A 13,309-nucleotide genomic window follows, 5' to 3' on the forward strand; every position below is an offset into this window, starting at 1 on the left:
TCTGTAGATTAAGTTTGATCCTTTGTAAAAATCCACATCTCGTGCGGTAGTTGGTGTGAACATCAGATTCAGAGATTGGCCCAAGATTCCATAAACAGGAACAGCATAGGAGAACATCGGCAGTCCTGCAGGGACAAGCGATATGCTTTTATTGTAGAGCTGAACTTCAGATCACTCTCTGTCCATTTTGTTCCGGCTCTACAGTGAGCATTGTGTCAGTTTTTGCTCATTGAAGCTGTCTCAATTCACACTAGGTTTTTTCATGTTGTGCTTCACATGATTTAATCAACTATTCTTTTCCAGTTTGACAAATGCTGAGGCCATGTTCTTACTGAAGTATTACATTAGTAATTCACCTATATGATGCATTGGATCATAACTGCATCAATACTTAAATAGATCTGGCATAGGCCTAATGTTACAAACACATTATATTCACTGTGACTATATGACATTGTCACAAATATGAGTTTTGGCATGACACCAACTCAACCTCACTCTAGTGTGTGGCAGTGAACTAAATCTACACAGGATATTCATAACTTCCTCATCAGAAAAACATACATAGCCACAGCTTAACCAACAACCTTTTATACTTGAGTGTTTTACCACATGTGACTATGCTGGCAGTGACGTTGATTTGTATCTTTCAAGATAAAATAAATAATTTGGCTAAAGTAAAAAATTGATTAACTTTCAAACAGTGTAGTCTTGGATTGTGGAATATATGAGACCTATGGGATAAAGCTTTGAAATGCAGCATTTACTGCAGATCCTCTTAAAGAATCCACTGGAGCTAGATAGTCTGCTCTCATACATAAACCATATCCAATACAGTGTTAGTCAACATGAATATAAAATATGAGTAAACAACAAGAAAGCCCATTATATTTCTCACATAACACAACAACTAGGCTATCAAATGTTTACCCATGGGAGAATACAGTAGGCTACACTTACCCAGAGGTGGAAAAAGTACTAAAATATTGTACTCAAGTAAAAGTACCAATACTTTGCTAAAATATTACTCAAGTACAAGTTACAATACCCATCTGAAAATATACTCAAGTAAAAGTAAAAAGTAGTTAATTAAAAATGTACTTTAAGTAAAAGTTACTTAGTTACTTTTTTTGTTTAGGAAGGCAGCGAAGGCAGCTAAATTGCCAGGTAATACCGATTGTCTAAGGGTTGTTTTTTCATACTGACAGTAGGCTTCTCCATGACCTTGAGAAATGGAGATCTATATGAAAAATCACACTAAAGTTCTCCTTTTTAAAACTAGAGTGTTACAGTAATACTAATTTGTAGTGAGAAAGTAGGTGCTATTTCTTATGTATGCTTTCCACTGTATATTTTATATTTACCTGAATATTTCAATGTCCAAATTAAATGTCAAAATGAATGTCAGACAAAATGTAAAGTTTGCCTTTTTGTATCTAAATAGGCAAATAAAGACTATCTAAGGTCACTCTCACTCTCCCTTGCTAAGTCAAGTCAAGTCAAGTCAAGTTTATTTATAAAACGCATTTCATACACAGAGGACATTCAATGTGCTTTACATAAACAAAAACCAAACAGTAGCAGATAAAAGCATAGATGAGCAAAGAGTAATAATAATAATAATAGTAATAATAATAAAATAAAAAATAAAAAGAAAGCAATAAAGAATAATTAACATAAAAGACTTAAGGTGGAATAACTAGAAGACAGGTCTGTTTTTAACAGATAGACTTTGCCAGAGTCTAATTTAGCAAACCAGTGATAGTGATCCTTCTCAAACACCCAGAGCTAAAGCGCAAAGTAGTAGGCCTATAGACCACCTGCACAACAATTCATAAAGTAGGCTATCTTTTGTTTATTTAGTTGAGCACCGCTAGTGGACAGCTTTATGCCCTATTGAAGGACATGCTGATCATTGTCACCTTAGTAGTTCCGACGACTCACTTTTTTTCTCTCTTTCTTTTTTTTACTCAAGTAACTGATTGGATTTGTGATGTAACAAAGTAGCCTACAATACTTCACTCAAAATGTAATCAAGTAAAATTCAAAATACCGATTTTTAAAACTACTCAAAAAATCCAAAATACACAAAAAGCTACTCAATACAGTATTTTGAGTAAATGTATTTAGTTACTTTCCACCTCTGCACTTACCATACAATGCTAGCATCGTCATTAGCAGTACAGAATGCATCTCTGATTCGGCAGCAGGTGAGTATGAGGCCAGAATGCTGACGATATTCAAACCAATGCTATAGAAGATGTGAAAAGTTCAAGTCAGTTTTTGATGCGTAGATTGCAGAAGTGAAGGAGGTCTGCTGCTGTAAGATCCTCTTATCAGGTACGGTATGAGCAAATGCTGAGCCTTGGCCCTTGTCTCAGTTTCACACAAGCAAGGGGTGATAAGTGTCAGCAAGAATTAGAATTTGCGGTTATCGTTGGTTGGACAAAACAGTCACTTCCTTTTTCAAAACAAATAATAGTCTGAAATCATATGATGCAGGACCTGTTCTATTAGAGCGCACATCTTCTCTTTTGCTTTTTTAGTTTACGTTTATTAAGTGGTGTTAGACTGTTTTCCGTGGTTTTGACTTTTGTTTTTTATTGTGATGACACACACACACACACACACACACACACACACACACACACACACACACACACACACACACACACACACACACACACACACACACACACACACACACACACACACACACACACACACACACACACACACACACCTGCATATACCACACACATGCACACAGGGCTGGAGTGGGGCCTCTTTTCAGCCCGGGAATTTCAGGCCCAAAACAGGTGTTATGTGGTAACTGGCTTCCTATGTCAACTTGCTTCCTTGATGACGTTCCACGATTGATGACGTTTCTTCGACAGATGTGGCACCTTGATTTGTCAACTTTCTGATAAACGGGAGACGAACGAATACAAATATGCATGACATCTTTAAATGTCAAAATTGGTTGTAGTAGGCTACGTGCACTGGATCACGAATATGCCATTGAAAAATTAATACTAAAATAAAGTAATTATAACTCCACTTGGGATTCGAAAAACATGCCTACTGATATTGGGTCATGACTCATGCACATTTGGTAGCCTGTTCAGTGACAGTAATTAGGCTATGCCAGTGGGCTACATTAAATCTGCTACATGCCAAAGATGTAACTCTGAAGCCTAGGGCCTATACTGTGGGTACGGGTTGAGAATGGACGTTTTGACGTTTTTGATGCTCATTGAACTCAATGCAAATCAAACAAGCTAATAGGCTAACTGAACAAAACTGAACAAAACACCATGCCTATCTCTAGGTATGGTGAAGGGTGTGTGATGATGTGGGTCAATTTTAGTTCTAAGGACCAAGGGAACTTTATCAGGATGCATAGTATCCTGGATCCATGAAATAAGTAGCCTTTAAAAATAAAAAACTGCCTGCCCCTATGTTAACCCTATGTGTTAAATTCCCATAGGGTTACATAGGCAGGCAGTTCCAGAAAATCCGCCGGGGTGACAGGTCAGCACACACACTCGCACGCACACACCCACACACAAACACACACACTCACGCATACATTTGCAAACATGCTTTGGGTACACAACGTTTTTGAATTTGATCTTACAGTTGTCATCATATAGCCTAGCATAGCCTAGTTTAATTAGGCTATATTTTAGGCCTATGCATAAATAACCAAGCCTGATAAGCTACCCTCGAAACACCCCGACATTTGATGTCCGTAGGTACATCGCAATTTTAACAGTCTTGCAACTGCAACAACATTTTCTTTTATTTGGACTTCAGAAAGACTTTCTATGAGGAACATTTAAAAACCCATAACTTGAAAGTAGCCTAGGGTGTACGCCTTCTAACACGAAGACATTTCACAGACAAAACTGTGAAAGCCTACCTGTCGAAATTGCTTCTTCTAAAACTTTGTTTAATGCTAAATTATAGGCTCTGAAAGAAAAACACTGTGCGCACGACGTTGGTATACGGCATATTTAAATGAAATCGGTTGAAAAATAAAGACTTGAAGACTTAGGCTAAAGTTAATTGAGAGTGAGACCTCTAAGCTTGGACGCTATCCTTGGTGTTAAATTATACAATAATGCCATTGTTGACTCCCGTCATGGCGAAACGGGGGCGAAACCTAGAATTCTAGCGTCTGTGACATCAGCTAGGAAACCTCATTCATATACGCGCCCGGAATCCTCAATATATGGTTTAGGAGTGTGTTCATCGGAATTTTCGACCCTTTTTCCAGAAGCGCATTTGTGAGGTCACATACTGATGTTGGACGAGGAGACAAAGGGTGAACCAACGTCATATTAAGCCCTATGGATTAAGAATGGGATGTCACTTAGGCAGGTGACCCAATACTTTTGGCAATATAGTGTATTAAGCATGCAAATAAATAGTTTAAGCTAAAAAGCATGTCTCAGATCAAACATATTGAATTAATACTTTCAATTACTAATAGTTAATTCACAATTTTAACAATCATAAATACATGAAGCTGCATGTTTCTCACGCTATACTTGAAGTTTTTTTTTTTTCAGTCGTACTTTAGTGCAAATGTCTGTGTGAAACTGAGGCTATTTTATGCTCTGGGAGGCTCTGATGTGGCACATTTCTGTGGTCATACAGTTTTTCTCAAATGCTAAAACACATTTCACAAACGTTTCCGCATGTTCCCCAATGTCTAAACACAATACCCTTTTCTAAAGCTACATAAGCACAACCACACCTTCTCACTTCAAAACAGAAAACAAAAAAAAACAAAAAAACAGAATCTATTGCACACAACAGTACTCTTGAAAATATGATCAGGGTGTGAAGTTCTTGTATTTTCTTCATTCACACCACACACACCCACACCACAGTCACTGTGCGCATTAGCAACAAGTGTCTTCAAATTTGAGTCGTTGTGTGTATAATAAATATATGTATATATTGTATTGTATTGTGTATATGGGTAGTTGACATCTGGCCAAGAAAAGGTGCTTTTTTTGGAAAACATATTTTCTAAAGAAAAAATACAAATATTTATGTAGTATGGAAACTGTAGTTTCTGAAAATAATAGTGGTCACTCATTTTGTCAATGACCTCACATATTTTTTTTCCACGTTTACACTCATCTGCACTGTGAATGTGTCCTATGGTGTGACATTTAAAAAGTACTAAGAAATGATATTGGTCGGTCTCCTCAGTTCCTAAACATTAATGAATGACTTAATGAATGCCTTTATTGTCATTGCATTTAAATACAATGAGATTCATAGAGCCACTCCACTAAAGTGCGTCATCAACACATATACACTTATAAAAAATCCATCTTACGACACATTCATTGCATATTTACACACTCCTCCACCCACCCACACACACCCACATACACACACACACACACACACACACACACACACACACACACACACACACACACACATGCATACACACGTTTCAATACATCTTTCCACCATCCATTGCAAACGTTAACAGAGTATTACAGTTTTTTCCAATCGTTTACACACAATTTTGAAAACAGGGCTCTTTTTGTCAAAACATATCACACAATTAGCCAAACACCACACCCAATCAGCAGAACATAACAGATTGTTAGCTAAATGGAATATTTCTGTCAAAACAATAAACACATTGATAAAAACCTTATACTGTTCTCATATCACTAACACATTCTTTGAATGATTCTACACTGTGTCCATCTTATACACACCAACGCAATAAATTCAAAACACATCTGTAAAAACCCTCTTCCAATATATGGATCTTATTCAGACATATTGTTTGAGAGCATTAGGATAATTTAAATGACAAAAATATTTTGATGAACCCTCATCAAGCAATGCACAAAACTGATGCTGCAGGCAATATTTCTTTCTTTGTACACAGCAAATTTGCCAGTGTTAAATCAACACCCACAGTGTTAATTTTAACACCAGCAAAGTGTCTATATGCATCCACTCTCAATCGTGTTAAATTAACATTCATGAAAGTGTTAGGAAGTTAACACCCAATTTTAGTTGATTCAACACTCTGTATTGTCAAAAATCAACACTATACAACACTTTGTGGTGTTGTATTCACACTACACTGGTGTTAGTGTTAAAACAAATAGTTAAAAAGAACACTGTTTTTTTCAACACCAACACCAGTGTAGTGTTAATACAACAAAACTCAAGTGTTGAAAATGACTAATGGTTACACTACTAGGTGTAAATACCAATAACACCATCAGGTGTCAAATGTCCCCATACCCCAACCAACTGAGGTGGCAAATGGCAGAAAATGTATTAACCTTTGTATTATATCCATTTGACAATTCAATGCACATTTCATACAAAACTGCAGTAGGGCACAATATAAATTCTTTATTTTTCTTTATTCTTGAGTTTGTTCAGTAAGCTCAGATGAGACATTTGATTTAACAGTGTCATTTGCTTGGAAATCATTTACAAATTCCTCCACTGAACCAACTTAAGATAGCAAAGTACGTTCAGAGACCCCACTTGAGCGACAATAGTCACTGTCATTTTTCAAGAGGAGCTGGGTAACTGACTAGAGAAACTGCACTCAGCAGTGTATCAGGAACACAAACATAACAGTCAAATGAATGTTCAAATGATCAACAGAACTTGAAGCTACACAGTCTGTATGTACTCTCAGTAAAAGTTTCTTGAATCCACAATATGTGAACATCCATTCTCGCCACATTTCAAAAGCAATGTACGTCGGGGGCACAAAGCATGACTAAACTTCAAATGTTGAGGGAAAAAAAGTAGCTTTTGTGCTGTACCTTGCAAACATAGCAGGTAAACATTTTCAAACCTCCGTATGATCAACTTTTGCCCAGATTTCCTTGACCCGCGGACTCTTTTGTAGTGACGACATCAATCCCATACACAGTAGTCTGAATGAAGGTGTAGACGTTGCACAAGGCCTCATCGTAGGATACAGCAAAGACGAAGTGGGCCTTAAACAGTTCGTCGAAGGCAGCCACAGCTGTCTGTGCCACACAGGGGATGGCCTTCTGGTCGAGGATGACGTAGAACTTCTGGATACTACTCTTCTTTTCTCCAACACAGAGGAGGAAGGGCTGTGCTGATCCAACTCTGTCAAGGAATGTCACCATGCTTGTCCCCACCTGAGAGTGTTGGAGGGGAATTAATAACATTAAATTTACCACTTTGCTTTAGCTGGATAGGCATCTTAACACCTCTAAATTACATGGCACGTTAAAAGCAAAGCTTTTCGGGGTTGAACCGACATTCATTGGTCTAATGATATACCTTCCGATTTTGTAATTTAACTTTTAATTTAAAGTTTTATCCAAATTGTCAAGAATCAGTGGATTAAGTGATGAGGTGAAGCTACATTCAGTCACCATCTATATCCTGAACGTACCTTCATGAACTTGACCACATGGTCAGTAGCTTCAGTGGCACTGATCTTCCCATGTCTTTTCCCTTTTGCAGTCGGAGGCAAGAGATGAATAAGCAGGAGGATAGCTGCCAAGTCACTGTCCCATCCTAGTGGATTAGTATAGAAACACCCACATTCCATGAGTATACAGACATAGCTCATAGGCGCATATGAAGAAGACTGGCGAACACAATACGTGTGCACTTACCATAATCATTCGCTTCCTCTTCCACTGTGAGGATCATAGTAATGTTCCTGTCAGACAAGAAAACAGGCAAGATCAGGACCTCAAAATAAGGCTTTTCTTTATGCATGACCAAATTAAACTTAATGAGGGATTCCTGCTACATAATACTCACGTATCCAGTTGGTGAGGCCTTATCCTTCAAATTGGGGAAAAGGGTGACTATTCCAAGGGCATAGGTCACACGGACATTGATTGGTGGGATCCTCCTACACCATATTAAGATAGTCAGCTTGAAATGTAGCTCAAATAAGTTCAACATATTAACATGGTGTAAAAGGTTGAGAACAGATAAAGGATATTTTAAGAAAAGTTGTGTAATGATAAAGGCGCAAAATGTCACAACTAATTAGGTTAATTGGCACAATGATTGGCCATTTTAAAAAGCATCCAAGTCTCTCAGAAGTGAAGATGTTTTTAAAAATGAAATTTCTAAGAATTTGGTAATCATATCATGAACAATACGCAGAATCCATAAAAGTCCAAAAAAACTTTTTTATGTCAACAGATGATATTTTGGTCTTTGCACTATTCCCGATTAAATAAAGGGTTAACATAATTTGTAAATTATAGCATTCTGTTTTTATGAACATTTTACACAGAGTCTTAACTTTTCTGTAATTGGGGTTGTAATTTTATTGGTCACTTACCCATGGCTCTCAATCATATCTGCCACCAGGATGTTGACGAGTTTCCTTCTTGTTTGATCAGAAAGGCCTTTGGTCGCGTTGTACTCTTTAAATATGTCTTCACCCCCGTTTTTTTGATGTAGAGCTACATAGACCATCTGCAATATAGAAGTTGCATGTAAACTTGCTATGCATTTTGAAAATGGTTCGACATTCTACTAACAACCTAAGGACAACTTACATCTTTTGCTGCCTTACTGTCAGGTGGTCCTTCTAACAGTTGCCTTCTTCTTGCTTTGGTGCATTCTGTAATTACAGTGGAGCCTGAACTCACAGACTCAACTGATGAGAATGACCTCACAGACTCAACTGATGAGAATGACCTCACAGACTCAATGGATGAGAATGATCCCTCATCTGAGCAGAAGGAGGCCTCAGAGACTTCTTTCTCAGCTAAGGGGAGAGAGGGGAGGGGGGGGGGGGGGTTTATAATATTTAACTTTAATTGGAAAATGTATTTTGGCAACATCACCAAAGTGACCCAATCTTGCATATTTGAATATCTGCAGGGGTGTTTCCATGTCTTACCAGAGTCCTCAGTAAACACTTTAAAGATACTGCAGCAGATCTCACTAACTCATCAAAAATGTCAGCATCTACATCAACTCCTGAGGAGTCCTTCAGGTTCACATCAGGTTCATTTGGCAGGCTGAATTTAGCTTAAACTGAGATCCAAAACACTTACTGTAATTTCCCAACTATTAACCGCTGTTGATACAGTAGTTTTTTTTTTAAATTGCTGCATCCCTGCAACTAATACTTGGGTGCAGCCTATACACAGAAATGTACTAACCTTCTTGAATGAACGGAAAGTAATCGTAGCAGTCATCCTTCATTGGTATTCGTACCCATTTCAGGACACCCTTGCACTCCACTTGAACCAGCATTTCTTTGTTAAAAAATAAATAAGATACAACACAAATGTCAGACAAACAGTTAAACATTTATAAAGAATATCAGTAATATTATCATTTGACAAATGTAAATATGTCCATGGTGATCTGACCCCATACTGCCTAATGATACTACTAAAACATTTTTAGTAATAGCATTAGGCAGTAGATCAGCAATTTCCCTTCCACAAAACCCAGCATAGCCTTATCAAATGTATTTATATTTGAAATATCTGAATGATGGTCAGAGGGCGAATTATATTTTCGAATTGGGCTTTAGATTATATTCAGTGAAAATGAACATGCATGCAAGTCGAGCTGCCGAGGCATGATAACGTTCACTTCATCAATGTTCCACAACTATGTTTTGCAGCCCATTTCCCTTAGCAGCCAACTGGGCGACGAGACATATTGCCATTCTTTCTCTCACTACAATCTCAGAACGCCATCCTGTTCTTCCTTTATCTTTCTTCGTTGTTGGTATTTAATTGATAAACTCGGTTGGAACTGAAGAACATTCAGCTTTACCGCGAGCAGTTCAGCAAAGATCCTCAGAACATTCTTCCTTCCAACAGAGAGAGTGCACGAAATAGCGCGAAACCGCTAATGTTGATGGGAGATGTAGTTTATTAAGCTGCTGCGCAACGTGTTTCTACAACTCGCATAAGTAATGGGTTTCGATGTTGCGGTGTATTTATTAATATGGACATAGTTAGATGTCCATGTCACAAGTCAGACCAATGAATGATGGCTAGCATACATGTTTCTCCATCTCAGCTTGTAGTAACCAAATGTGGCTAGCTACGTCCATTTTAACTTAGCAGCTAACTAGCCTGCTTGGTTAGCAGCATTAACATGCTACTCCCGCCCGCCGGGAACGACACATTGCAACTATCAAAACTGACATAACTCGTACAGCCTGATAACTTCGCATTTTTAAAAGTCCAACGATATATTCTAAGTTACACAGTAGGTTCATTATTAGGGAGTATTGAGTCATGCTAAAATCTTTGCTATAACTTAGCTGCTAGCTATTACCTAACGTTATCGGATAGTACTTTGCCCTAGCTGGAAGTGGATTTCAATACAAAATAGACGGTTACAATTAAATAAATTCTAAAGCTAATGTATATTATCATCAAATATCATGCGTGTGACTACTCTTGATTACTCAGTCAGTCAGTGAAATTGAGCACTTACCTTCTACCGTCTTGCATATTCCCCGAAAGAAAATGGCGCTGGAGAAATTTATTTCGTCTTGATCACGTCCACCTGGGCAACCGTTATGTGAGGGTGTGGCTTAGATCTGAATTAACACTGTGGACTGCTAACACTATGATTTGACAACGTACATTAGTCACATGCAACACTGGCAGTGCTATTTTATGACTGGGTGGTGTTAAAATAACACCAACACTCTTTATTCAACACCGACACTGACATTTTAACACTCATATATTTGCTGTGTACCATATATGTTCAGTTACAGTGACTAGTCAATCACCAGAAAATGGCAAAATTATAGTTCTTGCTACTGTAAAGTGTAGAAAAATAAAAATCTGTACACAAACTACACAAACTACAGTCACTGAAGAAAAACTAAAGCAACAATACAAACAAGTAACAACAATACATAATACTCTAATCATCTCTCTATCTAGCTGGATCAGGCCATAAGAGTTCACCACATCACAGGCTATGGGTGCCTCTCATTTGGGCTTATATACGTCCTCCCTCGCTCCTCTGGCCTCGATCCTCACTGATCGACATAAAGAATGATGGGGCGAAAACAATGGGATAGTCTATCCAGTGTTAGTTATAGATCAGAAGGAACGCCCCTCGAGGATCGAGCATAACACACCTGAGTGCTGCGTTTTCAATTTTGCACATGTGTGCTTACACACCTGGTGGATGTGATTATTCAATTTGTTCATTAGTGTGGTCATTGGCAAGCAAGGGCTTTATAATGAGAAGGATGTACCTAACAATCTTTATCTGTGTCTAAGGTGTGAAAATGTGTTTTACGTTTTGACATTCACTGTGTGTAATGTTTTGCAAAAAGTGTGAAGCTGAATTTGTGCTTACTGTTGTACTACTTAACTAGCATTTTCAGCTATCAGGACTTTACTTGACTATTTATATTTCTAACAACTTTTTTACTTTACATTCACAGAAATGTCTACTTTCTACTCGTTACATTTTCAAAACTAGCTCATTACTTATTATGTTAATGCATTTGAGGCGAGTGCTAAATATGTTTTATTGTTCATCATGCTCTCCATCAACATATAGGCTGATTTCAACCTAAATGGGTGGGACAGAAATGCAAAAAGGGGGTTGACCTGGTAGCTTCAGAGGGGGCACTTAAGGGGCAGCACCAAAACAATGATACATGAAAATGAAAATGAATTCAGTGCTCCATCAGAACATGCAGAGATGACAAAACACACAAACGAGGAAATGTGTACATCTTTATAAGAATTAAGGGCCGTTCACACCAAGAACGATAACGATAACGATAACTATAACTATAAATACATATCGCTCTCGTTAATATGAATGACAACGTTCACACATAAACTATAACGATAACGACATGAAGAACGATATCGTTGTTGATCACTTTAGGCTCGTTCACACCAAGAACGATAACGATAACTATAACTATAACGATAAAAGCGTCCACACTGGCCAACGATAAGAAGTGTGTCTCCTCATGTTAATGAATGTGATGGCTAGAATATTATGGGTTCTGATTGGCTGTTAGCTTTTTATCGTTCTCAAAATCGCTCTGAAAGTGATCAACAACGATATCGTTCTTCATGTCGTTATCGTTATAGTTTAGGTGTGAACGTTGTCATTCATATTAACGAGAGCGATATTTGTTTATAGTTATCGTTATCGTTATCGTTCTTGGTGTGAACGAGCCTTTTCAGAGGGATTTTGAGAACGATAAAAAGCTAACAGCCAATCAGAACCCATAATATTCTAGCCATCACATTCATTAACATGAGGAGAGACTTTTCTTATTGTTGGCCAGTGTGGACGCTTTTATCGTTATGGTTATAGTTATCGTTATCGTTATCGTTCTTGGTGTGAACGGCCCTTTAGACCTGAACTCATGTGTGTAGGTTGAATACAAGATGCATGCTACAGTATTTGATCTGCTTTTTGTTCCTTTTTATATTTCATTTTCTTTCTATTGTATTCAACATTCTGTAAAGACGTGACTTTGTAATTGATCACTGATTTTTTTTATAGATAAATCGCATATTTTATCACATGATTAAAATTTTATGATTTTGCTTTACAGAACTGTTTTTATGTCCATATTAACCATGTAAAGCCATTATCACCAGTGTTTCTTCATTGGTAATCAAATGAATGGAAAGAAAGTTAGATAATGAACTTAACTTTAAGACATATTTGATCATGACCACCGCTAGGAGTAGTTTTTCTGTCAACATTTTGGTCAACGAGGACACCGAAACACCAGTGCACATGAAACTTGGTGGACATGTAGCCCCACTAGACTTTTACAAACAATAAGCATTTGGTTGCACCCAAGATAAAGTTTGTGGTTTAGTGGTCTCAAGGTCCCGAATCAACCTAGCACATAACCATCCAAAATGAAAATATACATTACACCTCCTTCATTGAAAGTGTACTGACTTTTTCATCTGTATGCTGGTTTCACTCCCTCTCCATCAAAAATAAGAATCACCTCCAGAGCATTGTGCACACATGTTCTAAGATCATTGGCCACCCTCTTCAATCACTGGCATCACTGCATGATAAGGCTACACTAAGGAAAGCCAGCTCTATCTTGGAAGATCCTACTCATGTTCTACATGGAGTTTTTGAATGGCTGCCCTCTGGCAGGCGTCTGCGCTGTCCTCTTGCTAGGACTAACAGGAGGAAGGCGACCTTTACCTTTGAGGCTATTCGCCTTTTGAACTCAAAAATGCCCCCAGCCCCCTCCTCCCTCTCCTGGGACTAAACCCCCCCCCCCCCCCTTCTT

This window comes from Sardina pilchardus, chromosome 21, assembly GCF_963854185.1.
Source record: "Sardina pilchardus chromosome 21, fSarPil1.1, whole genome shotgun sequence".
Classification (NCBI taxonomy): domain Eukaryota; kingdom Metazoa; phylum Chordata; class Actinopteri; order Clupeiformes; family Clupeidae; genus Sardina; species Sardina pilchardus.